This window comes from Strongylocentrotus purpuratus, unplaced genomic scaffold (assembly GCF_000002235.5).
Source record: "Strongylocentrotus purpuratus isolate Spur 01 unplaced genomic scaffold, Spur_5.0 spur5_scaffold_21, whole genome shotgun sequence".
NCBI classification, from domain to species: Eukaryota; Metazoa; Echinodermata; class Echinoidea; order Camarodonta; family Strongylocentrotidae; genus Strongylocentrotus; species Strongylocentrotus purpuratus.
The window spans coordinates 3561578-3576409 of NW_022145607.1; positions in this window are offsets into that span (position 1 = coordinate 3561578).

The window sequence follows — 14832 nt, forward strand, 5'->3', positions numbered from 1 at the left end:
TTTCAAGAAAGGAAAACATTTCGGGACAGTTTCAAAAATAATGCTTGGAAATGGAAATTCAAATGATACCGTTTTAAAAACCAGAAAGATATGGTTTGAGGACAAGAAGCAGGTATGTAATTCATTGCTCGGCAATCTTGACTGTATTTAAAACAGAGCATCCAATATACCTGATATTTAATAGTACTGTACAATGTCATTAAATAAAATAACTAAATAAACAAACAATAATGGACCTCTTTAGCCAAGACTGTGGATTTTTATTGTTGAGCACTAAATGATTCTGCTCGGTCATACAGGCTAGGTGGGGAATGCTTTCAATAGACTTAAATTTGAAAGGCCCTTTGTATCACTTCGTGCAAAATGACATAGGGCACTTCTAATAAATTTATACGAAAGTAAACCCTGTTCATCATTGTTTTTCGTGTTGCAAAGTTGTTTACAGACTGAAAAGGGATAGTACGGGACTGTAGAGAGTGAATAAAACTAGGAATTATAATTGCAAATGTAAAACAACGTTGTAAACCTAGCAATAAGAGGCTCTTGAATGCAGTTTTTTAAATGGACATGGCTTTGGGGCTACCCGCTACCGGCCGCCAGGCCCTACGCTGTCGATTGCCAGCTAGCTGTCGATTGCCAGCTAGCTGTCGATTGCCAGCTAGCTGTCGATTGCCAGCTAGCTGTCGTTGCCAGCTAGCTGTCGATTGCCAGCTAGCTGTCGATTGCCAGCTAGCTGTCGATTGCCAGCTAGCTGTCGATTGCCAGCTAGCTGTCGATTGCCAGCTAGCTGTCGATTGCCCTAGCTGTCGATTGCCAGCTAGCTGTCCGATTGCCAGCTAGCTGTCGATTGCCAGCTAGCTGTCGATTGCCAGCTAGCTGTCGATTGCCAGCTAGCTGTCTAGATGGGCCCCCCTGGCGATTAATGTGGGGGGGGGGGGTGATTTTTCAAATTTCGAGGGCCAAACAAAAAAAAATAGTGCTCTCTACCCCCCCCCCCCCACCCCCCCCTCCCCCTTCCCCTCTACCACTGAGTGAAATATCGGCCGGCACGATTTTTTTTATTTCAGCACAATTAAATTTCAAATTGATTTCAAGTTTGGCCCCCCAAGAAATCCTGAATCCGCGCCGATACCCCACCCCCCCAATAAAAATCCCAGGCTCCCCTGTAGTTTTTTTCTACATTGCTCCCCCCCCCCGCAAAAGGTCCTATTTTCTCATTGTTTTACATCAACAACAACAAAACAATAATATTTTATTATAAAACTCCAAAATTGGTTTGTTTTTATAAATAATAATATCCTGCCCGGCAAAATATTTGAAGTAAGTATGTAGATTAAGATCATCAGACTTTATTACACTGATGAGGTGTATTGGGTTCTCTTTCACTTGTCTCTTTTCTGGCTCTCTTTCTCTTTCTCTCTCTCTCTCTCTCTCTCTCTCATTGGGACTGAAAAGTATTGAATGTAATAATGTTTTGATAAATAGATAAAACAGGATTCCTGTCCTTGTTGTACTTCGTAAATATAAACTTTACCTTGCTTACAAGTTAATTGCAAGCTCATTGTATAGATCAATTAAGAGATAGCAATAAATATGGACTTTGAGTGAGATCAAATGGTTTGACATCAGTTTTTCTTTTTCAAAGATTAAAAAAAAAGCAACAGCTGGGTGTCGAACCCGATACCTTCCAGTTACCAGGCGATTGCCTACCCACTAGACTAAAGTGTCACATTGCTAATCTCCATGTTTTTTTTTCATACTTATACTTATTGTTGTACATGTAGCAAAAGAAAAAAAACGCAACAGCTGGGGGTCGAACCCGATACCTTTCAGTTACCAGGCGATTGCCTACCCACTAGACTAAAGTGTCACATTGCTAATCTCCATGTTTTTTTTTCATACTTATACTTATTGTTGTAGATGTAGCAAAAGAAAAAACGCAACAGCTGGGGTCGAACCCGATACCTTCCAGTTATCAGACGATTGCCTACCCACTAGACTAAAGTGCCACATTGCTAATCTTCATGTATTCTTCATACTTCACTAATTGTTGTAGATGTAGCAAAAGATGTTTTCTGACTAATTCAGAGAGTCGCTTGTTAAAGAAGAGTATTACATGCTATTTTTTCTTGTTGAGGGGGGGGGGGGTGTCCCCTTTAAAAAAAGAGATGACAAGTCAATATTATGGAGTGAAGAAAAAAAATAACATGGGTTTATATAAAGGAGAAACTGAGACTCGAACCGGGTACATTGCATTGTGAAGTGATCACTTTTATCCACAAGACCTTTTGCCTCACCGTGATAACTGGTTCGCTTTTTGTTGTTAACACTTTCTGCATGCTAATGACTTTACAAAATGTGCCGATTTACTGATTTGACGCTTTCTGGATGCATTATTAGCATCATTTTTGTAGTCCTATGTTGTCAAGATTGCCCGTATTTTTTTTTCTTTCAGTTACTGATATTACTGATATAATAGTGAGTTTTATGTTTATTTTCATTTAATTTGCAAACTGCTGACTTAAACTTAAAGTGATATGACAAGAGGCCACTGCCCTCACTAGTATATGAATAGAACACGGGTCTATTCAATTCAGTATATGCTACGAATTCTATAACAGGGCACCAATGAATAGGGAAGCTTGGCTATTCGATTCTGTTTTCAATAGCTTGCACCTGCAATTTTTGAATATTTACGTAACAAACTACTCAGCTCTTTCTGACATGGCATCAATAATATTAGTGAATAGGCCATTTTCGAAATGTAACCAAATTTAATGCATAAGTCTTTGTAGAGTGTCTCAATACAATTATTTCACTCACCTGATAAGAATAATAGTATTTCAATAGACAGAATCCGAACTGCATACATTAGTTGTTGCCAGGTTGGACAAATATTATGGCTTGACCTACCTAGCAACACTTAATATATGCCGTTGCATTCTGACTATTGAAATACTATTATTCCTATCAGGTGAATGAAATAATTTGTATTGAGGCACTTCACAAAGACGTATGCATTAAATTTGGTTACATTACGAAACTGGCCTATTGAAAACAAACCTGACCCTCCCTTCATTGAGTGACTTTTGTTTGTCAAATGCGAGGATTACCAAAGAGGAGGTAATAATAGCAATTCCTGACATTGCAACAATGACCGCGTTATTTTGATGCATTGTCCCTAAACCTACCGAAGAGGCTCTTTGTCCTTGTCTGGGAGGACAAGCACTTAGACTGGTGCTGTAGTCTGATTTCAAGAAAGGAAAACAATTTCGGGACAGTTCAAAATAATGCTTTGAAATGGAAATTCAAATGATACCGTTTTAAAACCAGAAAAAGATATGGTTTGAGGACAAGAAGCAGGATGTAATTCTTGCTCGGCAATCTTGACTGTATTTTAAAACAGAGCATCATACCATACCTGATATTTAATAGTACTGTACAATGTCAATTAAATAAAATACTAAATAACAAACAAATAATGGACCTCTTTAGCCAAGACTGTGGATTTTTATTGTTGAGCACTAAATGATTCTGCTCGGTCATACAGGCTAGGTGGGGAATGCTTTCAATAGACTTAAATTTGAAAGCCCTTTTGTATCACTTCGTGCAAAATGACATAGGGCACTTCTAATAAATTTATACGAGAAGTAAAACCCTGTTCATCATTGTTTTCGTGTTGCAAAGTTGTTTACAGACTGAAAAAGGATAGTACGGACTGTAGAGAGTGAATAAAACTAGGAAATTATAATTGCAAATGTAAAACAACGTTGTTACCCTAGCAATAAGAGGCTCTTGAAATGCAGTTTTTAAATGGACATGGCTTTGGGGCCAGCTAGCTGTCGATTGCCAGCTAGCTGTCGATTGCCAGCTAGCTGTCGATTGCCAGCTAGCTGTCTATATGGGACCCCCCTGGCGATTAATGTGGGGGGGGGGGGTGATTTTTCAAATTTTCGAGGGCCAAACAAAAAAATAGTGCTCTCTAACCCCCCCCCCCCCACCCCCCCCCCCACCCCCCCCCCTTCCCCCTTCCCCCTCTACCACTGAGTGAAATATCGGCCGGCACGATTTTTTTTTTATTTCAGCACATTAAATTTCAAATTGATTTCAAGTTTGGGCCCCCCAAGAAATCCTGAATCCGCGCCGATACCCCCCCCCCCCCAATAAAAATCCCAAGGCTCCCCTGTAGTTTTTTTCTACATTGCTCCCCCCCCCCCGCAAAAGGTCCTATTTTCTCATTGTTTTACATCAACAACAACAACAACAATAATATTTATTATAAAACTCCAAAATTGGTTTGTTTTTATAAATAATAATATCTGCCCGGCAAAATATTTGAAGTAAGTATGTAGATTAAGATCATCAGACTTTATTACACTGATGAGGTGTATTGGGTTCTCTTCACTTGTCTCTTTCTGGCTCTCTTTCTCTTCTCTCTCTCTCTCTCTCTCTCATTGGGACTGAAAAAGTATTGAATGTAATAATGTTTTGATAAATAGATAAAACAGGATTCCTGTCCTTGTTGTACTTCGTAAATATAATACTTTACCTTGCTTACAAGTTAATTGCAAGCTCATTGTATAGATCAATTAAGAGAATAGCAATAAATATGGACTTTGAGTGAGATCAAAATGGGTTTGACATCAGTTTTTCTTTTTCAAAGATTAAAAAAAAAGCAACAGCTGGGTGTCGAACCCGATACCTTCCAGTTACCAGGCGATTGCCTACCCACTAGACTAAGTGTCACATTGCTAATCTCCATGTTTTTTTTTTCATACTTATACTTATTGTTGTACATGTAGCAAAAGAAAAAACGCAACAGCTGGGGGTCGAACCCGATACCTTTCAGTTACCAGGCGATTGCCTACCCACTAGACTAAAGTGTCACATTGCTAATCTCCATGTTTTTTTTTTCATACTTATACTTATTGTTGTAGATGTAGCAAAAGAAAAAAACGCAACAGCTGGGGGTCGAACCCGATACCTTCCAGTATCAGACGATTGCCTACCCACTAGACTAAAGTGCCACATTGCTAATCTTCATGTATTCTTCATACTTACACTAATTGTTGTAGATGTAGCAAAAGATGTTTTCTGACTAATTCAGAGAGTCGCTTGTTAAAGAAAGAGTATTACATGCTATTTTTTCTTTGTTTGAGGGGGGGGGGGGGGGTGTCCCCTTTAAAAAAGAGATGACAAGTCAATATTATGGAGTGAAGAAAAAAAATAACATGGGTTTATATAAAGGAGAAACTGAGACTCGAACCGAGTACATTGCATTGTGAAGTGATCACTTTTATCCACAAGACCATTTTGCCTCACCGTGATAACTGGTTCGCTTTTTGTTGTTAACACTTTCTGCATGCTAATGACTTTACAAAATGTGCCGATTTACTGATTTGACGCTTTCGGGATGCATTATTAGCATCATTTTTGTAGTCCGATGTTGTCAAGATTGCCCGTATTTTTTTTCTTTCAGTTACTGATATTACTGATATAATAGTGAGGTTTTATGTTTATTTCATTTAATTTGCAAACTGCTGACTTAACTTAAAGTGATATGACAAGAGGCCACTGCCCTCACATAGTATAATGAATAGAACACGGGTCTATTCAATTCAGTATATGCTACGAATTCTATAACAGGGCACCAATGAATAGGGAAGCTTGGCTATTCGATTCTGTTTTCAATAGCTTGCACCTGCAATTTTTGAATAGTTACGTAACAAACTACTCAGCTCTTTCTGACATGGCATCAATAATATTAGTGAATAGGCCATTTTCGAAATGTAACCAAATTTAATGCATAAGTCTTTGTAGAGTGTCTCAATACAAATTATTTCACTCACCTGATAAGAATAATAGTATTTCAATAGACAGAATCCGAACTGCATACATTAGTTGTTGCCAGGTTGGACAAATATTATGGCTTGACCTACCTAGCAACACTTAATATATGCCGTTGCATTCTGACTATTGAATACTATTATTCCTATCAGGTGAATGAAATAATTTGTATGAGGCACTTCACAAAGACGTATGCATTAAATTTGGTTACATTACGAAACTGGCCTATTGAAAACAAACCTGACCCTCCCTTCATTGAGTGACTTTTGTTTGGTCAATGCGAGGATTACCAAGAGGAGGTAATAATAGCATTCCTGACATTGCAACAATGACCGCGTTATTTTGATGCTTGTCCCTAAACCTACGAAGAGGCTCTTTGTCCTTGTCTGGGAGGACAAGCACTTTAGACTGGGGCTGTAGTCTGATTTCAAGAAAGGAAAACAATTTCGGGACAGTTCAAAATAATGCTTGGAAATGGAAATTCAAATGATACCGTTTTAAAAACCAGAAAGATATGGTTTGAGGACAAGAAGCAGGATGTAATTCATTGCTCGGCAATCTTGACTGTATTTAAAAACAGAGCATCCAATATACCTGATATTTAATAGTACTGTACAATGTCAATTAAATAAAATAACTAAATAAACAAACAAATAATGGACCTCTTTAGCCAAGACTGTGGATTTTTATTGTTGAGCACTAAATGATTCTGCTCGGTCATACAGGCTAGGTGGGGGAATGCTTTCATATAACTTAAATTTGAAAGGCCCTTTGTATCACTTCGTGCAAAATGACATAGGGCACTTCTAATAAATTTATACGAGAAGTAAAACCCTGTTCATCATTGTTTTCGTGTTGCAAAGTTGTTTACAGACTGAAAAAGGGATAGTACGGGACTGTAGAGAGTGAATAAAACTAGGAAATTATAATTGCAAATGTAAAACAACGTTGTAAACCTAGCAATAAGAGGCTCTTGAATGCAGTTTTTAAATGGACATGGCTTTGGGGCCAGCTAGCTGTCGATTGCCAGCTAGCTGTCGATTGCCAGCTAGCTGTCGATTGCCAGCTAGCTGTCTAGATGGGACCCCCCTGGCGATTAATGTGGGGGGGGGGTGATTTTTCAAATTTTCGAGGGCCAAAAAAAAAAATAGTGCTCTCTACCCCCCCCCCCCCCCCCCCCCCCCCCCCCCCCCCCCCCCCTCCCCCTTCCCCTCTACCACTGAGTGAAATATCGGCCGGCACGATTTTTTTTTATTTCAGCACATTAAATTTCAAATTGATTTCAAGTTTGGGCCCCCCAAGAAATCCTGAATCCGCGCCGATACCCCCCCCCCCCCCAATAAAAATCCCAAGGCTCCCCTGTAGTTTTTTTTCTACATTGCTCCCCCCCCCCCGCAAAAGGTCCCTATTTTCTCATTGTTTTACATCAACAACAACAACAACAATAATATTTATTATAAAACTCCAAAATTGGTTTGTTTTTATAAATAATAATATCTGCCCGGCAAAATATTTGAAGTAAGTATGTAGATTAAGATCATCAGACTTTATTACACTGATGAGGTGTATTGGGTTCTCTTCACTTGTCTCTTTCTGGCTCTCTTTCTTCTCTTCTCTCTCTCTCTCTCTCTCTCATTGGGACTGAAAAAGTATTGAATGTAATAATGTTTGATAAATAGATAAAACAGGATTCCTGTCCTTGTTGTACTTCGTAAATATAATACTTTACCTTGCTTACAAGTTAATTGCAAGCTCATTGTATAGATCAATTAAGAGAATAGCAATAAATATGGACTTTGAGTGAGATCAAAATGGGTTTGACATCAGTTTTTCTTTTTCAAAGATTAAAAAAAAAGCAACAGCTGGGTGTCGAACCCGATACCTTCCAGTTACCAGGCGATTGCCTACCCACTAGACTAAAGTGTCACATTGCTAATCTCCATGTTTTTTTTTTCATACTTATACTTATTGTTGTACATGTAGCAAAAGAAAAAAACGCAACAGCTGGGGGTCGAACCCGATACCTTTCAGTTACCAGGCGATTGCCTACCCACTAGACTAAAGTGTCACATTGCTAATCTCCATGTTTTTTTTTCATACTTATACTTATTGTTGTAGATGTAGCAAAAGAAAAAAACGCAACAGCTGGGGGTCGAACCCGATACCTTCCAGTTATCAGACGATTGCCTACCCACTAGACTAAAGTGCCACATTGCTAATCTTCATGTATTCTTCATACTTACACTAATTGTTGTAGATGTAGCAAAAGATGTTTTCTGACTAATTCAGAGAGTCGCTTGTTAAAGAAAGAGTATTACATGCTATTTTTCTTTGTTGAGGGGGGGGGGTGTCCCTTTAAAAAAGAGATGACAAGTCAATATTATGGAGTGAAGAAAAAAAAATAACATGGGTTTATATAAAGGAGAAACTGAGACTCGAACCGAGTACATTGCATTGTGAAGTGATCACTTTTATCCACAAGACCATTTTGCCTCACCGTGATAACTGGTTCGCTTTTTGTTGTTAACACTTTCTGCATGCTAATGACTTTACAAAATGTGCCGATTTACTGATTTGACGCTTTCGGGATGCATTATTAGCATCATTTTTGTAGTCCGATGTTGTCAAGATTGCCCGTATTTTTTTTCTTTCAGTTACTGATATTACTGATATAATAGTGAGGTTTTATGTTTATTTCATTTAATTTGCAAACTGCTGACTTAAACTTAAAGTGATATGACAAGAGGCCACTGCCCTCACATAGTATAATGAATAGAACACGGGTCTATTCAATTCAGTATATGCTACGAATTCTATAACAGGGCACCAATGAATAGGGAAGCTTGGCTATTCGATTCTGTTTTCAATAGCTTGCACCTGCAATTTTTGAATAGTTACGTAACAAACTACTCAGCTCTTTCTGACATGGCATCAATAATATTAGTGAATTGAAAACAAACCTGACCCTCCCTTCATTGAGTGACTTTTGTTTGGTCAAATGCGAGGATTACCAAAGAGGAGGTAATAATAGCATTCCTGACATTGCAACAATGACCGCGTTATTTTGATGCATTGTCCCTAAACCTACCGAAGAGGCTCTTTGTCCTTGTCTGGGAGGACAAGCACTTTAGACTGGGGCTGTAGTCTGATTTCAAGAAAGGAAAACAATTTCGGGACAGTTCAAAATAATGCTTGGAAATGGAAATTCAAATGATACCGTTTTAAAAACCAGAAAGATATGGTTTGAGGACAAGAAGCAGGATGTAATTCATTGCTCGGCAATCTTGACTGTATTTAAAACAGAGCATCCAATATACCTGATATTTAATAGTACTGTACAATGTCAATTAAATAAAATAACTAAATAAACAAACAAATAATGGACCTCTTTAGCCAAGACTGTGGATTTTTATTGTTGAGCACTAAATGATTCTGCTCGGTCATACAGGCTAGGTGGGGGAATGCTTTCAATAGACTTAAATTTGAAAGGCCCTTTGTATCACTTCGTGCAAAATGACATAGGGCACTTCTAATAAATTTATACGAGAAGTAAAACCCTGTTCATCATTGTTTTCGTGTTGCAAAGTTGTTTACAGACTGAAAAAGGGATAGTACGGGACTGTAGAGAGTGAATAAAACTAGGAAATTATAATTGCAAATGTAAAACAACGTTGTAAACCTAGCAATAAGAGGCTCTTGAATGCAGTTTTTAAATGGACATGGCTTTGGGGCTACCCGCTACCGCCGCCAGGCTACGCTGTCGATTGCCAGCTAGCTGTCGATTGCCATGCAGCTAGCTGTCGATTGCCATGCAGCTAGCTGTCGATTGCCATGCAGCTAGCTGTCGATTGCCATGCAGCTAGCTGTCGATTGCCATGCAGCTAGCTGTCGATTGCCATGCAGCTAGCTGTCGATTGCCATGCAGCTAGCTGTCGATTGCCATGCAGCTAGCTGTCGATTGCCATGCAGCTAGCTGTCGATTGCCATGCAGCTAGCTGTCGATTGCCATGCAGCTAGCTGTCGATTGCCAGCTAGCTGTCGATTGCCATGCAGCTAGCTGTCGATTGCCAGCTAGCTGTCGATTGCCAGCTAGCTGTCGATTGCCATGCAGCTAGCTGTCGATTGCCAGCTAGCTGTCGATTGCCATGCAGCTAGCTGTCGATTGCCAGCTAGCTGTCGATTGCCAGCTAGCTGTCGATTGCCATGCAGCTAGCTGTCGATTGCCAGCTAGCTGTCGATTGCCAGCTAGCTGTCGATTGCCATGCAGCTAGCTGTCGATTGCCAGCTAGCTGTCGATTGCCAGCTAGCTGTCGATTGCCATGCAGCTAGCTGTCGATTGCCAGCTAGCTGTCGATTGCCAGCTAGCTGTCGATTGCCATGCAGCTAGCTGTCGATTGCCAGCTAGCTGTCGATTGCCATGCAGCTAGCTGTCGATTGCCAGCTAGCTGTCGATTGCCAGCTAGCTGTCGATTGCCATGCAGCTAGCTGTCGATTGCCAGCTAGCTGTCGATTGCCATGCAGCTAGCTGTCGATTGCCAGCTAGCTGTCGATTGCCAGCTAGCTGTCGATTGCCATGCAGCTAGCTGTCGATTGCCAGCTAGCTGTCGATTGCCAGCTAGCTGTCGATTGCCATGCAGCTAGCTGTCGATTGCCAGCTAGCTGTCGATTGCCAGCTAGCTGTCGATTGCCATGCAGCTAGCTGTCGATTGCCAGCTAGCTGTCGATTGCCAGCTAGCTGTCGATTGCCATGCAGCTAGCTGTCGATTGCCAGCTAGCTGTCGATTGCCAGCTAGCTGTCGATTGCCATGCAGCTAGCTGTCGATTGCCAGCTAGCTGTCGATTGCCAGCTAGCTGTCGATTGCCAGCTAGCTGTCGATTGCCAGCTAGCTGTCGATTGCCATGCAGCTAGCTGTCGATTGCCAGCTAGCTGTCGATTGCCATGCAGCTAGCTGTCGATTGCCAGCTAGCTGTCGATTGCCATGCAGCTAGCTGTCGATTGCCAGCTAGCTGTCGATTGCCATGCAGCTAGCTGTCGATTGCCAGCTAGCTGTCGATTGCCATGCAGCTAGCTGTCGATTGCCAGCTAGCTGTCGATTTCCATGCAGCTAGCTGTCGATTGCCAGCTAGCTGTCGATTGCCATGCAGCTAGCTGTCGATTGCCAGCTAGCTGTCGATTGCCATGCAGCTAGCTGTCGATTGCCAGCTAGCTGTCGATTGCCATGCAGCTAGCTGTCGATTGCCAGCTAGCTGTCGATTGCCATGCAGCTAGCTGTCGATTGCCAGCTAGCTGTCGATTGCCATGCAGCTAGCTGTCGATTGCCAGCTAGCTGTCGATTGCCATGCAGCTAGCTGTCGATTGCCAGCTAGCTGTCGATTGCCATGCAGCTAGCTGTCGATTGCCAGCTAGCTGTCGATTGCCATGCAGCTAGCTGTCGATTGCCAGCTAGCTGTCGATTGCCATGCAGCTAGCTGTCGATTGCCAGCTAGCTGTCGATTGCCATGCAGCTAGCTGTCGATTGCCAGCTAGCTGTCGATTGCCATGCAGCTAGCTGTCGATTGCCATGCAGCTAGCTGTCGATTGCCATGCAGCTAGCTGTCGATTGCCATGCAGCTAGCTGTCGATTGCCATGCAGCTAGCTGTCGATTGCCATGCAGCTAGCTGTCGATTGCCATGCAGCTAGCTGTCGATTGCCATGCAGCTAGCTGTCGATTGCCAGCTAGCTGTCGATTGCCATGCAGCTAGCTGTCGATTGCCAGCTAGCTGTCGATTGCCATGCAGCTAGCTGTCGATTGCCAGCTAGCTGTCGATTGCCATGCAGCTAGCTGTCGATTGCCAGCTAGCTGTCGATTGCCATGCAGCTAGCTGTCGATTGCCAGCTAGCTGTCGATTGCCATGCAGCTAGCTGTCGATTGCCAGCTAGCTGTCGATTGCCATGCAGCTAGCTGTCGATTGCCAGCTAGCTGTCGATTGCCATGCAGCTAGCTGTCGATTGCCAGCTAGCTGTCGATTGCCATGCAGCTAGCTGTCGATTGCCAGCTAGCTGTCGATTGCCATGCAGCTAGCTGTCGATTGCCAGCTAGCTGTCGATTGCCATGCAGCTAGCTGTCGATTGCCATGCAGCTAGCTGTCGATTGCCATGCAGCTAGCTGTCGATTGCCATGCAGCTAGCTGTCGATTGCCATGCAGCTAGCTGTCGATTGCCATGCAGCTAGCTGTCGATTGCCAGCTAGCTGTCGATTGCCATGCAGCTAGCTGTCGATTGCCAGCTAGCTGTCGATTGCCATGCAGCTAGCTGTCGATTGCCAGCTAGCTGTCGATTGCCATGCAGCTAGCTGTCGATTGCCAGCTAGCTGTCGATTGCCATGCAGCTAGCTGTCGATTGCCAGCTAGCTGTCGATTGCCATGCAGCTAGCTGTCGATTGCCATGCAGCTAGCTGTCGATTGCCATGCAGCTAGCTGTCGATTGCCATGCAGCTAGCTGTCGATTGCCATGCAGCTAGCTGTCGATTGCCAGCTAGCTGTCGATTGCCATGCAGCTAGCTGTCGATTGCCAGCTAGCTGTCGATTGCCATGCAGCTAGCTGTCGATTGCCAGCTAGCTGTCGATTGCCATGCAGCTAGCTGTCGATTGCCAGCTAGCTGTCGATTGCCATGCAGCTAGCTGTCGATTGCCAGCTAGCTGTCGATTGCCATGCAGCTAGCTGTCGATTGCCAGCTAGCTGTCGATTGCCATGCAGCTAGCTGTCGATTGCCAGCTAGCTGTCGATTGCCATGCAGCTAGCTGTCGATTGCCATGCAGCTAGCTGTCGATTGCCATGCAGCTAGCTGTCGATTGCCAGCTAGCTGTCGATTGCCATGCAGCTAGCTGTCGATTGCCAGCTAGCTGTCGATTGCCATGCAGCTAGCTGTCGATTGCCAGCTAGCTGTCGATTGCCATGCAGCTAGCTGTCGATTGCCATGCAGCTAGCTGTCGATTGCCATGCAGCTAGCTGTCGATTGCCAGCTAGCTGTCGATTGCCATGCAGCTAGCTGTCGATTGCCATGCAGCTAGCTGTCGATTGCCATGCAGCTAGCTGTCGATTGCCAGCTAGCTGTCGATTGCCATGCAGCTAGCTGTCGATTGCCAGCTAGCTGTCGATTGCCATGCAGCTAGCTGTCGATTGCCAGCTAGCTGTCGATTGCCATGCAGCTAGCTGTCGATTGCCATGCAGCTAGCTGTCGATTGCCATGCAGCTAGCTGTCGATTGCCATGCAGCTAGCTGTCGATTGCCATGCAGCTAGCTGTCGATTGCCATGCAGCTAGCTGTCGATTGCCAGCTAGCTGTCGATTGCCATGCAGCTAGCTGTCGATTGCCAGCTAGCTGTCGATTGCCATGCAGCTAGCTGTCGATTGCCAGCTAGCTGTCGATTGCCATGCAGCTAGCTGTCGATTGCCAGCTAGCTGTCGATTGCCATGCAGCTAGCTGTCGATTGCCAGCTAGCTGTCGATTGCCATGCAGCTAGCTGTCGATTGCCAGCTAGCTGTCGATTGCCATGCAGCTAGCTGTCGATTGCCAGCTAGCTGTCGATTGCCATGCAGCTAGCTGTCGATTGCCAGCTAGCTGTCGATTGCCATGCAGCTAGCTGTCGATTGCCAGCTAGCTGTCGATTGCCATGCAGCTAGCTGTCGATTGCCAGCTAGCTGTCGATTGCCATGCAGCTAGCTGTCGATTGCCAGCTAGCTGTCGATTGCCATGCAGCTAGCTGTCGATTGCCAGCTAGCTGTCGATTGCCATGCAGCTAGCTGTCGATTGCCAGCTAGCTGTCGATTGCCATGCAGCTATCTGTCGATTGCCAGCTAGCTGTCGATTGCCATGCAGCTAGCTGTCGATTGCCAGCTAGCTGTCGATTGCCATGCAGCTAGCTGTCGATTGCCAGCTAGCTGTCGATTGCCATGCAGCTAGCTGTCGATTGCCAGCTAGCTGTCGATTGCCATGCAGCTAGCTGTCGATTGCCAGCTAGCTGTCGATTGCCATGCAGCTAGCTGTCGATTGCCAGCTAGCTGTCGATTGCCATGCAGCTAGCTGTCGATTGCCAGCTAGCTGTCGATTGCCATGCAGCTAGCTGTCGATTGCCAGCTAGCTGTCGATTGCCAGCTAGCTGTCGATTGCCATGCAGCTAGCTGTCGATTGCCAGCTAGCTGTCGATTGCCATGCAGCTAGCTGTCGATTGCCATGCAGCTAGCTGTCGATTGCCATGCAGCTAGCTGTCGATTGCCATGCAGCTAGCTGTCGATTGCCAGCTAGCTGTCGATTGCCATGCAGCTAGCTGTCGATTGCCAGCTAGCTGTCGATTGCCATGCAGCTAGCTGTCGATTGCCAGCTAGCTGTCGATTGCCATGCAGCTAGCTGTCGATTGCCAGCTAGCTGTCGATTGCCATGCAGCTAGCTGTCGATTGCCAGCTAGCTGTCGATTGCCATGCAGCTAGCTGTCGATTGCCAGCTAGCTGTCGATTGCCATGCAGCTAGCTGTCGATTGCCAGCTAGCTGTCGATTGCCATGCAGCTAGCTGTCGATTGCCAGCTAGCTGTCGATTGCCATGCAGCTAGCTGTCGATTGCCAGCTAGCTGTCGATTGCCATGCAGCTAGCTGTCGATTGCCAGCTAGCTGTCGATTGCCATGCAGCTAGCTGTCGATTGCCAGCTAGCTGGCAATCGACAATCGACAGTCGACAATCGGCAATCGACAGCTAGCTGGCAATCGACAGCTAGCTGGCAATCGACAGCTAGCTGCATGGCAATCGACAGCTAGCTGGCAATCGACAGCTAGCTGGCAATCGACAGCTAGCTGCATGGCAATCGACAGCTAGCTGGCAATCGACAGCTAGCTGGCAATCGACAGCTAGCTGCATGGCAATCGACAGCTAGCTGGCAATCGACAGCTAGCTGGCAATCGACAGCTAGCTGCATGGCAATCGACAGCTAGCTGGCAATCGACAGCTAGCTGG